This window comes from Suricata suricatta, chromosome 1 (assembly GCF_006229205.1).
Source record: "Suricata suricatta isolate VVHF042 chromosome 1, meerkat_22Aug2017_6uvM2_HiC, whole genome shotgun sequence".
Taxonomy (NCBI): Eukaryota; Metazoa; Chordata; class Mammalia; order Carnivora; family Herpestidae; genus Suricata; species Suricata suricatta.
This window is the reverse complement of record NC_043700.1, coordinates 13,293,172-13,309,006: the sequence shown is the minus strand read 5'-3', so window position 1 is coordinate 13,309,006 and position 15,835 is coordinate 13,293,172. Positions and strand designations below refer to the sequence as shown.

At 48.5% G+C, this 15,835-nt stretch overlaps 1 long non-coding RNA gene across 2 annotated transcripts; it reads right to left on the bottom strand.

Moving 5' to 3' along the window:
• Positions 1–9,430: 9,430 nt before the first annotated feature.
• Positions 9,431–12,429, bottom strand: LOC115306832. Of its 2 annotated transcripts, XR_003900108.1 has the most exons (4): positions 12,139–12,429; positions 11,576–11,692; positions 10,107–10,275; positions 9,431–9,974 (listed from the first exon to the last, which is right to left on the bottom strand). It is a non-coding gene; the product is annotated as an uncharacterized LOC115306832 (long non-coding RNA). The 2 variants fall into 2 exon arrangements; XR_003900015.1 differs by lacking the exon at positions 9,431–9,974 and having other exon boundaries at positions 9,999–10,275.
• Positions 12,430–15,835: the final 3,406 nt, after the last annotated feature.

Genomic DNA, 15,835 nt, shown 5'->3' with positions numbered 1-15,835 from the left:
TAATCGTGAGACCTACCAGAAGTGTTCAGAATGGCTCTTGCTCTGTGGTAAGATTACAGATGATTTTTGTTTTCATTCACTCATCATTCATTCATAGTTTCTACATTAAGAGAAGATGATGCTATATTACTTTGTACTATGAAAAAGCACAAAAGCAGAAAGGGAGAGAAGGAGACAAAGAAGTAAAGGCTGCGTGAAAGAATGACAGGAGTTTGCCCAAATACAAATACGAGAAAGCCCCCATGTGCGGTCACGTGTGACCCTCGCTTCTCTCCTAATAACACGAATGGAAAAGGGCGGGGCGCCTGGGTGGCTCTGTCTTTAAGCTTCTTACTTTGGTTCAGGTCATGATCTCACCGTTCGTGAGTTCAAGCCTCACGTTGGTTTGTAAGTCCTAGCCCCACATAGGGCTGTCTGCTATCAGCACAGAGCCTGCTTCGGATTCTCTGTCCCCACCTCTCTCTGCCTCTCTTTCACTTGCACTCTCTGTCTCTTTCAAAATAAATGAGCTTAAAGAAAAAAAGAAAAAAGCACCAATGTTTTGTTTCTCAAGCCCGAAAGCACTTTTACTGTTTTCTATGGGATCTTCCGCCACCAGCTTCTGTTTCGTCACAACAAAGAAAAAAGGCCACATCCTGGCTTTGAGAGAATGGACTTCACTGCGTTTGTTTACGTGGCCAAAGCCAGGGCCAGGGTCCCCATGGCCACAGGCGCCTCAAGGCTCTGAGGTACACCCGGACTTCGAACACGACAGGCTGACAACTTGTCTTCACCTGAGTCTGCATCTTGGCGAGAAGGTTCCGATGCCAAGTATACTTCTGGGATTGGATGGGGGTCCCCGCCCCTTTCCTCAGGGTCTCAGCGGACATTCTGCTCTTGTCCTCAAGACCTAATCTCCTACTCCTTGGGTGTTTCTTCAAACTTACCAGAATATCTGTAGGAAGCAGGAATTGCAGGTACAAAGGCCCTGAGGTGGCCACAAGGAGAAGGCGGGTAAGTCAGAGGCGTCAAGATCTGAGAGAAACAGAGTCTAACCACAGGGTCTCATAAGGAAAAGGAAACACACAAAGGGTCTTGGCTTGAAATGACTTACAGGCTTTTTTTTTTTTTTCTTAGCAGACTTTATTTTGTTTAAGGACAGTGTTAGATCTACAGAAAAATTGAGAACATAGTATATGGGGCGCCTAGGTGGCTGGGTCGCTTAAATGGCCAACTTTGGCTCAGGTCATAATCTCACAGTTCATGAGTTCGAGCCCTGTGCTGACAGCTTGGAGCCTGGAGCCACTTTAGATTCTGTGTCTCTCTCTCTCTCTCTCTCTCTGCCCTTCCCCTGCTCATGCTCTGTGTTTCTCTCTCTCAGAATAAACATTAAATTAAAAAAAAATTGAGAACACAGTATAGAAAGTTCCCATATATCCCAGTTTCCCTACTAGTAATATCTTAATTTAGAATGTTATGTTTGTTGCAACTAATAAATAAAACTTGATGCCTTATTATTGATGCAGGGTGTACTTGGACTTGCGCACCTTTCATCTTACCTAGGACACCACATTGCACTTAGTTGCCATGCCTGTTAGCGTCCTCTGGCTGTGGCAGTTTCTCAGACATTCTTTGTTTTTGGTGACAGGGACAGTTTTTTTTAATGTTTTTTAAATTTATTTTTGATACAGAGAAAGACAGAGTATGAGAGGGGGAGGGGCAGAGAGAGAAGGAGACACAGAACCGGTAGCAGGCTCCAGGCCCTGAGCTAGCTGTCAGCACAGAGCCTGACGCGGGGCTTGATCCCACGAACGTGAGATCTGACCTGAGCCGAAGCCGAGGCTTAACCGACTGAGCCACCCAGGTGCTCGACAGGAACAGTTTTGAGGACTGACTACTGGTCATATATTTTGGAGGAACCTCGACTATTAGAATTTGTCTTACGTTTTGTTTTGTATCAGTCGGCCTGCTGGGGTGGGGGGATAGGTTACAAAGCCCGGGAGGAGCGGAAGGTGTGTGGGAGGGAATGCGGCGATCAGGAGTGGACGGGTTCCAGATGCATCTGAAGCTGGAGCTGCCAGGCTTTGCCGGCAGATTGGGTGTAGCCTAGGAGAGAGGGAGAGAAGGCAGGGCTGGGAGCGGAACCTCGGCCGTGAAACTGGAGGGTTTAGGAAACAGGCAGGACTGTGGGAGGAGCAGACTAGGGGACGCCACCCACTCAGAGGGGCCCGCTGGCCACTGAAGAGACATGGCAGTCGAGCGGAGAGAACCTCGATGGAGGCGTAAGGTTGGGGCCAGTCAGAACACAGGTCCTGATGAATAGATGTGGTTACCAAATGTAGAGAAGGAGGAAGGTCCCAACATTGAGTTCTGGAACATTCCAGCGTTGGGAGAAATGAAACGCAGAAGGGAGACTGCTTCATTTCTAAGGGCTGCCATAACAATGTGCCACAAAGCGGGTGGCTCCAGGCAACAGAAATGTGTTGTCTCCCAGTTCCAGAAGCCGGAAGTCTGACACGGAGGTGTCCACTGGGCTGTTCCTCTTTAGGCTGCTGCTGAAGGTGGCAATTGTGGTGTCCCTTGTCTTGTGGGTGCGTCACTTCAGTCTCTCTGTCCATCTTCACTCGGCCTCTTCCTGCAGGGACGCCCATCATGCTGGCCACTCCCAGGGGACCTCATCCGACCTAACCAACTACATCCGCAATGGCCCTGTTTCCAAATAAAGTCACATTGCAAGGCACTGGAGGTTAGGCTTTCCATGTGCCCTTTCTGAGGACTGCAATTCACCTTGTACCGGAGACTGACGAGCTGACAGGGAGCGAGCTGCCTGGAAAGTAAGCGCAGAAGAGGTTGAGGAAGGGGCGTCAGGTGCGGCTCCTGGGTCAGCAAGGAGCGGAGAGGACCCACTGCAGGTGGCGGGTGGGGACCGGAGCCTGCTGGGAATGGTTGCAAAGGGAGAGGGAAGAGAGAAAGGTTGGGGAAAACAAGTGTAGACAAGCCTTGTCAGGAGTTTGTTGTAAAGGCAAGGAGAGAGAGTGGGCGGCCCCTGGGAGGGTTGTGTTCTTGTTTTGTGGGGACAACTACAGGGGGCTGATGCGAAAGACCCAGTCAAGTGGGGAAACTGAGGATGCCAGAGAGGGCGGGGGAGAGTTGCTAGAGAATATGGGATCTCACGGTCAAGGGCAGTGGCAGCCCCACAGGCTCACAGGAGGGAAGGCAGAGTGCAGACACTGAATACTTACAGGTGACGGGTGAGACGCGCAGGGGTGGCTGTGTATGATGGGCAGAGCGTGTGGAGTTCTCTTCCGACTGCTCTGTCACTCAGTGATTTAGGACGCGAGGTCCTGTGAGTCCCCAGCAGCCGCCATGGCGCAGTGCGGCTGGTGGGAGGGACCAGGAAGTCAAAGGCTTCCTTCCAGTCACAGTTACAGGACGGACCCAAGGAGAATGCAGGTCTCCTGACTCTTAGGCCAAGGCTTCTCCCAGTGCACCATCCTCGCCTTGTGCCACTTGAAGAAGACATTGCTTGCCCCCCCCCACCCCCACTGCCCACCAGCCCGGTGGCCTGAGACCCGCCAGGCCCTCGGGAGCCCGCAGACGGCCCTCGGACAGGAGGCAGTTCCCTGGCTCTTGGCTCTCGCCAGCTCGGGTGTGTGCTTGCCTCGAATGAGCTGCATTTCTTTTTAAATCTGCTTAAGGCCATTTTTCTTTGGTTTTGACTTAGCTAGACCTCACATCCCTTGATTAAATATGGGCGGCAATAAAATCCTATAAAGTTTCTATGAAAACGCAGTGGGAAACATGATAACGGTGAGTTTCTCAAGATTGTAGCAGGTCTTGGGGAATCGATCATGACAGATCAGGGGAAAGCTGTCAGAATCTTGACATCTTCTGCACCTGAGATGTTCAAGGGCTTTAAGTTTTCACTCCACAGTAGAGAAACCAGGAGTGGGGGTGGCGGATACTGCGTTCAAGGCTGGTTTCTTCACGAGAGCGCAGAGGGCACACCGACATCACCGGGTGAGTGGATGGATGTATACTGATGTCTTTGAAAGTGAAATGACCTGACAAAGATGAACGTGTGTTGCTTTCCACGACTCCCCACTTTGAGGCTGTTTCCAGCACAGGACTAAGTGCCAACGCTGATCTCGTCGGCGTGAGGACATCCGAGCCCCTCAGCAGGTCCCTCGTCCCTTCTCTCCCCTCTGACCAGGAGTCCGGACAGGTCAGCCATGGCCGTGGTCACACACATCCCCTTTAACCGTCCTCGGGTGGCATCTGCCTCTGAGTCAAGCCACACAATCGTTGACAGCGAGGTGACAAACTGAGATGATCATAGGGGACAGGCAGGTAGTGTGAAGGAGCGAAATGGGCCAGGGGTAAGAAAAATCGATACCCTCTGCTCTCATTTTAAATGTGTGGGAACTCTCTACACCTACAGATAAATATGGCTAACCAGGGGCTTTGGCGTTTGCGACTCTCTGCCTTATGGATCATCTCTTCCCCTGCCTTGCTTCCCAAGAGGCACCAGGAATTGGCCGTGAACCCTAATGGGAAATACCTACGCAAGGGCTGAATGCGAGATTAGGCTCTCCAGAAGCAAAATGTCATAAAAGAAAGACCAAAATGTGGGACGACATATAGCACCCAAAGCAGAAGTATTGGAACAGATGGAGTAAGGCTTCAAAACACTAACTTTTTGGGTGCCTTTGTGGCTCAGCCTGTTGAGTGTTGGACGTCGGCTCAGATCACCTTTGGTTTGAGGTTCGTGGGATCAAACCCTGCGTCAGGCCCTGTGCTGACAGCTCAGAGCCTGCTTTAGATTCTGTGTCTCCTTCTCTCTCTGCCCCTCCCCTGCTCGAGCTCTGTCTCTCTCCCTCTCTCTCTCTCTCTCTCTCTCTCAGAAATAAATAGAAACATTAAAAAAATTTTAAAGCACTAATTACTTATATTTATTTTATAGAAAACGAAGTTATTGGCAACATAAAACAAGAATAAAGAAGGCATTCATTTACAAGACCCGAGAAAAATGATTAAGTATGAAAGCTTTTCTGGTTGAAATAAGCAACACACTAGGTGGTGAAGGGTTTGGCGTCAGACAAAGGGCAATGGTGGAAGGTATGACAAGTGGTCGGCACATTTCAAAAGCACAGATGATGGGAGCCCTGGGGCAGGGCGGGTGACCCAGTGCTTTCATGAAGCCTCTGGACCTCCAGGGGAAGCCAGGAATTTTTTTTAATGTGGTTTTTCTGCATTAAAATTTTATTTTTTCCAATTATTTACTTTTGAGAGACAGAGAGACAGAGCACAAGTGGGGGAGGGGCATAGAGAGGGAGGCACAGAATCTGAAACAGCCTCCTGGCTCTGAGCTGTCAGCACAAAGCTCGATGTGGGGCTTGAACTCACGAGCTGTGAGATCACGCCCCAAGCTGAAGTCAGATGCTTCACTGATTGAGCCACCGAAACACTCCCCACCTTTTGTTTTCAGTTTATTTATTTATTTTCTTTTTAAAATTTTTAAAATGTTTTATTTATTTTTGAGAGAGAGAGAGAGACAGCATGAGCAGGGGAGGGTCAGAGAGAGAGGGAGACATGGAATCTGAAGACAGGCTCCAGGTTCTGAGCTAGCTGCCAGCACAGAGCCTGACGTGGGCCTCAAACCCATGAAACTGTGAGATCATGAGCTGAGCTGAAGTTGGATGCTTAATCGACTGAGCCACCCAGGCGTCTCTATTCATTTGTTTTCGAAAGAGAGAGAGGGAGAGAGAGAATCTCAAGCAGGCTCCGCACTGTCAGCACAGAGCTCAATGTGGTGCTTGAACTCACGAACCATGAGATCATGACCTGAGCCGAAACCAAGAGTCAGATGCTTAACCAACTGAGCCAGCTGGGTGCCCCGGATTCTCTGCATTTTTAAATATTATCTCAATTTTAGAGAAATACTGAGAAAGCCAAACAAAGCACACAGCCTCAGTCTGTGGATTCCTGGTTTGTGAATTCTAAGGCTCATAGCTGTGAAGTTCTGATTAACCCAGTTGACTCATGACGTGTGAGCTATCGATAGTCTATGTGATTATTCTCTTTCACACTGAGGATCAGCTGTAGCCTGACTTGAACTGAAGGTAGTGTTAGCCGCACATTGGACATGCAGTTGGCTACCAGCATGGAAAAGCTAGTTTGTAACCGATGCTTTACATACATTATTCCATCTAATCCCCTGCAACAGCCCTGCAAGAGAGAATTATTACCTCCGTGTTTCCATAAGCTGAGGCTTAGAGGGGCTAAGCAGAGCTGGGGCCCATCCTGGGTCCCACGCCTGGGTTAGAGGCACCAAGGTACGTTCCCACCAGCCCGAGGGGTGACAGGTGGGACAGGAAGCCTCTTACCAGAGCAGACGCCGCTCCCAACCCCAGCGCACCACACAAATATTACAATTTTCCAGGTCAGGGCTGAGAGAGCGAATACGCAAATGGACCATAGCCAGAGCGAACATAAAAACCGAACTCTGGGCCGCCATCTGCAGCAGCCTGTTATCTCTAGTAACCCGCCCAGGAAGCCAGCCTGCTCTCTGTGAAGCAGACCACTGGTTCCTGGTCAGGAAGCCAAGCACCAGCCCCGCAGCAGTCAGCTCCACAGGGCCAGGAGCTGACTGATCACTGACACCTTCTCACAGTTTTGACCCCAACAAGAAAACCGAATAGGTGCCCCTAAGCAGTCGCACAGAATACCCTGCTTCTCGTTAGCCCACCGACAGCTTCCCAAAGCCAGCAGCCTCCCAAATGACAAAGGTTTTCAAAATGACAGAAAGGAGCCATACTCACAGAGAACTTTCTAACAGTAGTGAAGAGCAAGTGCCCCAGTCCAGGCCCCCCGGAAATCCCCATCCCCCAAGAACTTCTCTGGGGCGTCCTTTTGAACATCTTTACACATACAAACCAACAAACACGTAGTTATAGTAACGGTCACACTCCAGTAGAATAGACTGACACCTCACGGAGGGCTCCCCCCTGCCTCCCTGCCTCCCCTGCACCCTGTTCTCACTCTGTTTCGCTCCAGGATTGGGGAAGTTGAGAGCTGCCAAGGCTCAACAGTCAGAACCAGAGAGGAAGAGAGAGAAACCTCCACCCTGCCCTTCTCTCATGGGGAGATTTCTGGATTTATCAAAGTAATGTTTGCGGAGTGTCTAGCTTGGGCAGGCAGGGCAAGATGCCCCGGCTTGCGTGAGCAGGACATCAGTCCTGGCCCCCCCGGGGAGGATGGGGAGGAGGGGGGTGTGCTGGGCTTCCCACTCATGCTGAAAGGCAGGAGGAGAGAGCAGAGGGGTGAATGCAGAAGGCTCTTTGCAGCCTCCGGGAGCAATCAACTCTCAAAGGGGTAACAGCACACGGCAGCAAGGGAGGACGTTGGAAGGGGAGTAGGTGGTGCTCCCGGCTCCTGACTTGTATCAGGCTGGAGACTCTGGAAAGTTCCTTACAGAAGCAAATGATGAAGGTCAGCGCAGGGGCTTCCTGAGGACGGGCATGTCCTGTTGTAAAATGCAGAGCACGGTAGGTTGAAATTCTAGTGAATCACGTTGGAGTCTAGTCACAGAATTTGTAGCTTTCTGAGTGCAGAACTGGGATTTATAATATGATAAGATTCCAGAAATTTTAAACTAAACTTCTTCCGAAAGTTCAGGACAGAATGAATGTCTCTGTATGACCAGCCTCTGCAAGAGTCTTTGGCACACAGGCAACCAGGGAATGGATACAGCGGATTCTGCTGAATTTAAAATTTTGTGCTTCGAAGAACACCATTAAGAAAGTGGAAAGACAACCCACTGGGTGGGAGAAAATGCTTGCAAATCATATATCTGATCAAGGACTTATGTCTAGAATATATAAAGAACTCTTTGAACTCAATAATAAAAAGACAACCTGACTTTAAAATGGCCAAATGAGGGGCGCTTGGGTGGCTCAGTCGGTTAAGCCTCCGGCTTCAGCTCAGGTCAGATCTCACGTTCGTGGGTTCGAGCCCCGTGTCAGGCTCTCTGCTGACAGTTAGCTCAGAGCCTGGAGCCTGCTTCCGGTTCTGTCTCCTTCTCTCTCTCTGCCCCTCCCCCTCTCATACCTGTCTCTCTCTGTATCAAAAATAAATAAAACATTTAAAAAAATAAAATAAAATAAAATGGGCAAATGAGGGGCACCTGGGGGGCTCAGTCGGTTAGGCATCTGACTTCAGCTCAGGTAGTGATCTTGCGGTTTGAGCTCAGGTTCGAGCCCCGCGTCGGGCTCTGTGCTGACAGCTCAGAGCCTGGAGCCTGCTTCGGATTCTGTGTGTCCCTTTCTCTCTACCCTTCCTCTGCTCATGCTCTGTCTGTCTGTCTCTTTCTCTCAAAAATGAACAAATATTAAAAAAAAACTTTTAAAAATAGGCAAAAGATCTGAACAGATATTTCTCCAAAGAAGATTTATGAATGGCTAATAAGAGTGTGAAAAGATGCTCAACAACACTCATCATCAGGGAAATCAAATCAAAATCATAGTGAGGGGCACCTGGGTGGCTCAGGCAGTTGAGCATCGACTCCTGAGTTTTGGCTCAGGTCATGATCCCAGGACCACAGGATGGAGCCCTGTATCAGATTCCGTGAGGAGCATGGAGCCTGCTTAGAATTCTCTCTTTCTCTCTCTGCCCTTCTCCCAGCTTTTGCTCTCTCTTTCTTAAATGAAAAACAAAATCACAATGAGTTACCACCTCACACTCACTAGAATGACTAGAACACAAAAGATAATAATAAGTCTTGGAGAGGATATGGAGAGGCTGCTGAAGGAATGTAATATGGTACAGCCACTTTGGAAAAGTCTAGTGATTCCTCAAAAGCTTAAACGTAGAGTTACCATATGACCCAGAAATTCCACTCTAGGTCTATACTGACCTATGGTATAGACCTACATATGCATCCTCATAAAAACTTGTATATAAATAGTCATAACAGAATTATTAATAATAGCCAAAAAGTAGAAACAGCAAATGCTCATCTGATGAATGGATAAATAAAAGGCAATCTATTGATACAACAAAAGGTAATTTTGCCACGAAAAGGAAATGAAGTGCTGCTCCACGTGACAACATGAACATGAACCCTGACAATATCATGCTAAGGGAAGGAAATCCGATACAACAGATCACATATTATATGAGTCCACAGAGGAAATATGCAGGATGGACAACTGACTGAAAGTATATAATTGCCTAGTTCAAGGGATGATGGGGGGATTGGGATGATGGCTAGAGTATGAGGTTTCTTTTTGAGGTGATTAACTTGTTTTAAAATCAATCATGGTGATAATTTCACAACTCAATGCATAGTAGGAACCTTTGAATCATATATTTTAAATGAGAGATTTGTATGGTGTATGAATGATATTTTAATAAAGTTTTTGCCACAAAAGTAGTCTTCACATTGGGATTTAATAGTAACAGAATGACGAAAAGGGAGTCGACGGTGACTATTTCCTGAAAACTCTAGTCTGCGCCAGGACGGGAGCCCATAAGCTTCTTAATTTTCAGACCCAACGTATCCCAAGTACTGGCTTGTTGCTCATTCACTTCCTTGTTTGGAACCTTTTTACATCCTGGCACGGCAAACACCAGCCCAGCTGGACAGATTGTCTTGGAGGACAGGAGGACATCTTGGCATTCTAAATCAAACCGGAAATTTCCTGCCTCCCTTGTTAACTCCTGCCAGCTCTATGTGGAGCAGAAGTGAGACGTGCGGCTTCCCTGGCATCGGAGAACAGAGGTGGGAGCCTTCCGTCGGAGGCGGGTGTGCAAGCGTGGTGTGCAAGTCCGAGACGAAGCAGCGTCACCCCCTGCGGCCCACTGTTCTCAGGGTGGGGTCCCCAGCCATGGCTCAGGGCCCCCCTCGCTCTAGGTTTGGGGCTGTTTTCCTTCTAAAGAGGTGCACACACATCTGCCTCTTAAAACTGTGTTTTATCAGTGATGAACTTGAATTTCTATACAAAGAAAGGAGCCAAGGGACATGTCAACTAAATTTATTTCCTTTGCAGTTACCCTGTGATATGTGTGTAGAATGCTTACATACTTTAAAGAATATAGTTTCACCCGGCACACGCAGGGTGCTTTACCTTCTATTGTCACTTAAGTATCCGGACCTGAGTGTGCTGACGTGGTCCACATATGGCCGTGTTGTTCACGGTCACGGGGTATTCATATCACCACATAATTGCTCAGTCGTTTCCCCTTTTCTGTGTGTCTGGCCCGATTCCAGCTTTATACCGTGTTAAACTGCAGCTGCTGTGTATATATTTGTACATATTAGGGCTGTTTTTTTCTTAGGCATTATCTTCTTACAGCATATTCCCCAGAGTGGAATTACTGGGTCAAACAGTTGCCTAGCTCTTGTTACATATTGTCCAATTTTTCTCAAGGAAGAGGAGAAACACTACAGCTGGGTAGGCATGTGCTCATTTCCTTGAAGTCCTGCCAGCATTGTCCTTTATTCTATTTTTAAAAAATTGTGCGAGCTCAATAGATGGGAGATTGTTTTAAGTGACATTTCTATCATTGCCGGGAGTTTGAAATCCATCAGCCTGGCAGGGCACCAGACGTCCAAAGGTCCGTGTCGGGGTCCCAGCATGAAGCCCGCGGTGAGTCCCACCCGGGGAAGGAGATGGGGCTCAACGAGGAAGTGTCCCACCAGCATCCGATTGCATGTCCCCTTTCACCTAAGTGACTCATAAGAGAACCTTGTACCATGTGTGTGAGGCACACAGATGGCGCTCCATGGACCCAGACTCCACATACTTTGTCCCTGAGGGTAGACCCTCCCCCCCCAAATTCTGTATGGTCGTCTACACTGGCAAGCTCACCCTTAAGCGGTCTTCCTTACCCACCTCTCCAGAGGGTGGTTGGGGTTCAGCTGCCAGGTTTGGTTCTTATCAAGATGTGGAGATGTTTCAGTCCCAGAGGGGCATTCTAGGAAGCCACATGGGGACTGGGCATGTCGCTCTGTCCCTGCTTCTCCCCACTTGCAAAAAAAGAGAAGGTTCCTCCCTGTTTGTGCACTGAGGCTGAAGCGCCACCTCAAATATCTCCCCCGTGGCAAACAAGATGGTGCCTAGAGCCATCCCGGCTGACTCTGCCTGCTGATGGATGGAAGTACGGGTGACTCACTGGGCACTGCTGGCTGGTTCGGTTCTGGGGTGTCCTCCTGACTATGCAGATTCTCGGGGTCAACTGGACAGGATCCCAACCAGAGAGCCATCTGTGCATTGTGGGGTCTCTTGCCTCCCAGCCCCCAGCCCTGCTGGTTCCTCAGCCAGGACACCTCCCCCTGCTCCCAGCTCTTGCTAATTCCTAAAAATGGGGATCATCTTTTCAAAGAAGCTCATTCTTGACCTGCCGTTCTGGGTTGGGAGCTGCTGTCTGTGTTCCCACAGCACCCTGCCCTCTTCTCCTCCTCTCACGTGTCCCACTGGACTGTGGCTGTCATCCCTGTGTTCCTGGGACCAGCGCAGTGTCTGGTGTGTGGTTTGATTTGGGGAAAGAATGGGTGAATCAATGAGAGGATGAACTGACCAGTCCTGGTACTCACCAAAGTGGTCTCTGGGGCTCACAGTGTCCCGCAGCCCAGGGCGGACCCAGAAATCTGTGAGACTTTCTAGACAAGGGAGCCCATAGGTGCTCTTCACTTCAGAGCCTGGAGATGAGCCTGATCCTCGGGCAGAAGCAAGGAAGCAGCAGTCACCAGAGACTTGTTAATAAGCTCCAAATAAGCACTAATAACACAGTTTTCAACCAGTTTGATCTAGTTCTGATGCAGGGCTAACCCTCCACAAGACCTATGGATCATTACCTCTGATTGTAATAACCTACCATTGTGGGGACAGATCTGACTGTGCCCATTTAAGGGAAGAAAAGAGGTGGCACTCTGATTCTGAGAAGCCCCCTCTCCATCCCTTGAAACCTCCCAGGTCAGCTTGCATCCGGGCCCCTTAATTACCCTAAGCTCGTTACCCCCTGATCATGAGACCTTTTGGGAGAAGGTGCCTTTAGATCCTGACCTTCTGACTTCTCCATTCTCTGGCCATTGAATAAATTACCTGCTCACTGCCAAATACTGCTTGGCAAAAGGCATTGGGTGGGGAAAGAACCTACCACTTTGGTGACAGGGATGGGGGCTGGCAGAAGACTAGTTCCACGTTATCTTTCCACTTCAGTGAAATTAGGATCACTTCCTCCACACATGTTCAGCCTTGCGTCTTTGTTCCAATGGCTTTTATGAAATGAGAACAGAAAATACAAAATAAACAAAAATCCATGAATCACCACCTTGTTTCAAGGAAACAGTTTTCCTTTTCTTCTACGTTGATCTACAAAGACCCTACGAACCGTCACCCCATCCATTGGCGGTCCAAGTCCTCTTTTTGGACTTGGATCCCCCCCAACCCCCACCCCATGGGGTTTAGTCCACAAATGTTAATGAACAAATGCAAAGTTCCAGAATCCCTGGAGGCTGGGGAGGGTGTCCTCACATTGGGGGGTGGGGTCGGTGCAGAAATTCTAATCTGAGGCAACTGCAAGGCATAGAAAACCAACAAAACCAATAAGAGTAGATTTGAGCTCAGAGTGGTGCTCAATCCCGGTCTCAGAACAAGAAGAATGATGCCAAGGGAGTGCCAAGCCAGACCTTTCAAGAACGTAGCCAGTGGAGAGGAGAGCTGAGGGCATGGACCAATGGGGTTGGTCAAGGGGAGACTGCACGGTCAGAGCCTTGCATCAAGTGGTCGCTGCAAAATGGTCTCAGAAGAGCCAAATGCACTGGGAGTAGGAAAAGCTTCCAGAAAGGAATAGAATATGACCATTGCCTTCTAGGGCTTCCTCAAGCATCCAGTTAGCAGGGAAGGCAGAGGGAGAAACAGGCCACTAGTCATACCTACAGAACAGACTGGTAAGAGTAGAAATTAATTCCCATCCATGACCATTGAACTTTTTACAATGATGGTAAATATGTGAAAAATAACTTTACTTATCAGCTCAGAACGTACATTAGTCCTTGCTTAAGCAGAGAGTTTACTTGTTATGTCTTTGATATTAAAAATGATAGCATAGACCAATGAAATAGAATAGAGAACCCAGAATTGGACCCACAAATGTATGGCCAACTAATCTTTGACAAAGCAGGAAAGAGCATCCAATAGAAAAAGGCAGTCTCTTTAGAAAATGGTGCTGGGAGAACTGGACAGCAACATGCAGAAGAGTGAAACTGGACCACTTTCTTACACTGTACACAAAAATAAATTCAAAATGGATTAAAGGCCTAAATGTGAGAGAGGGAACCATCAAAATCCTAGAGGAGAAAACAGGCAACAATCTCTTTGACCTCAGCTGCAGCAACTTCTTACTTGGCATGTCTCCAAAGACAAGGAAAATTAAAGCAAAAATGAACTACTGAGACCTCATCAAGATAAAAAACTTCTGTACTGCAAAGGAAACAATCAACAAAACTAAAAGGCAACCAACTCAATGTGAGAAGATATTTGCAAATGACATATTGGGTAAAGGGTCAGTATTGGAAATCTGTAAAGATCTTATCAAACTCAACACCCGAAAAACAAATAATACAGTGAAGAAATGGGCAGAAGATATGAATAGACACTTTCCCAAAGAAGACATCTAGATGGGCAACTGACACAGGAAAAGATGTATCACTCCTAATCAGGGAACTACAAATCAAAACCACCTTGGTGTACATCTCACACTCGTCAGAAAAACATAAATTTGGCCAAAAGTGTTCCCGGCCCCCCCCCCCAGGACCATGGTTTCTTCATCCTTGTTAAAAACGGAAGTAGGAGTTGAATACATTCCATGAGGGAAGTAAAATACATTGATCTTTTGCTTATTGTAAGGTTTGTGGAACTGTTTGAAAGCTTCATGTTGTCACCCTTACAAAAATAACATTCAGATTATGTAAGGGGTCACGCTTGCATTCATCAAATGCTGAAGGCACATAGGACAAAATTTAGATCAGAAAGGTTTATTCACAAAATCTGGTTGGGGAACTGGACCTTTATTAAGGAAATATCAAGGAGTAAGATAGAGAATTACAGCCTGGAATTACTCTCTCCTGGCAAGGAATGTACCATTTGAAATTAATATTATTCAAGTCCTGCTCAATGTCCTGAGCTAGGCTCAAAGACCACTTTGTTAGTGACCCCTTCCCAAATCAACCCCTGGCTTCTTTATCATCTCTGGCCCTCGATCCCCTTCAAGGCATTCTCTGTAATCTAGACCTGGCCCAGGGGACTCCGTGTCTTTAACTTCCATTGTAGTTACCAAGTGGATGTCTTGTCTTCCCTGTAAGATTATATACTGCCTTTGTTTATTATGAGAGAGAGAGAATGTGTGTGTTCATTCGTGGGGGTGGGGGTGGCCAGGCGGAGGAGAGAAAGAGAGAGAGAGAGAGAGAGAATCCCACAACCTGGGATCTGAATCAAGAGTCGGATGCTCAACTGACTGAGCCACTCAGGAGCCTCAGGATTTAGCTCGTTTCGACAGGAATTGCTACCAGCCTCCTCTGTCTTGTCCTTGGGGTGGTACCCGGTGCTGAAACAAAAAGCTTAGAGGGGAGGCTGGGAGGTTTGTGGAGGAAAAACGTTACTTTAAACCTGAGCTTCCCTGAAGCACTAGTGCAGCCATTTTGATTTTTGTTCAGCTTTATGCTTAAGCTCCAGTAACCAGGAGCTTCTGAAGGAAAAGGCCGTGACAAAAAAACACATCCCTGGATACACGTTCTTGCCTTTGCCAGGGGAATTATGAGGGAAACCTCCTTCACACTCCCTCACTGGCATGTTTTCCGGAAACCAGGACAGGACCACCTTTTGCCAGAACAAAGAGCCTTGTGTTGGGAGAGACACGTGGACCTGGTGGCCGCAGGCACGCACTCCCCTCCCAAGACCCTCTCACCGGCCCACACTCGGCCACCAGAGGGCTGGGCGGCACCTGCTTGGCTCCGGAGCTGGAGACAAGGCCACCAGGCCTCTCTCAAGTCTCCCAGACACAAGCTGCTGCTAGGATGGGGCCCCAGGAAGGCTCGCTGCTCTGGAAAGATCTGTGAGCAAGTGACCTGAGCTTCTCTGCTCTGCTCCACACTCTTTGGGATTTGAGGTTAAGGCATGACTGAAACAGAGCTTTCCCTGGCCCAGCTCCCAAGGCCCACCTGCAGGGAGAAGGGCCTTGCCCCTCCCCTGCCTCTGGGGACACCCACCTCGTGGTGGCCATCTCTCCCATCTTCTGGGGAGTGTCTGAGTGTAGTGACCCTGCCAGGCTGAAGATCACAGTTCCCAGAAGCTTCAAACCAGACCCGGATGGCTTGTAGGCACTTAACTCATTTGGTTGCTTTTCCATAGGCGGCTTCATTTAGCCATTGGATTCGTATTTCCAGCCAGAACACACTAGACTCCTTCCTTAAGGACAGGCGACATTAGGGCCTGTGATCCCCACCATCCCCCGGGCCTGGCCCTGTGGCCTATTGATGATCAGTAAACACTTGTTGACCATGTGATTTTCTACAGCCTGTTTTGTGGTTGCTGTTGTTGGTGTTTAAAGAGGACAGAAGGGACAGAAGTGACCGCTCCCTGGGCTGCTGAGGTCCAGGGACAGGCATTTCCACAGCATTCTACGTACATGGTGCTCCCTGCATAAGTGACCTGGGGGAAACCTGACCCAGGCAGCGATGCAAATTTAGATTTTACCTTTTGCTCCAGGATTTCCTCATTTAGTGACTCCTGGCTAAGACTGGTGTGGGTCCTTAGGCTGATGCTTCCTTTAAAGTCATTCTGGGGGCAGGGCTCCT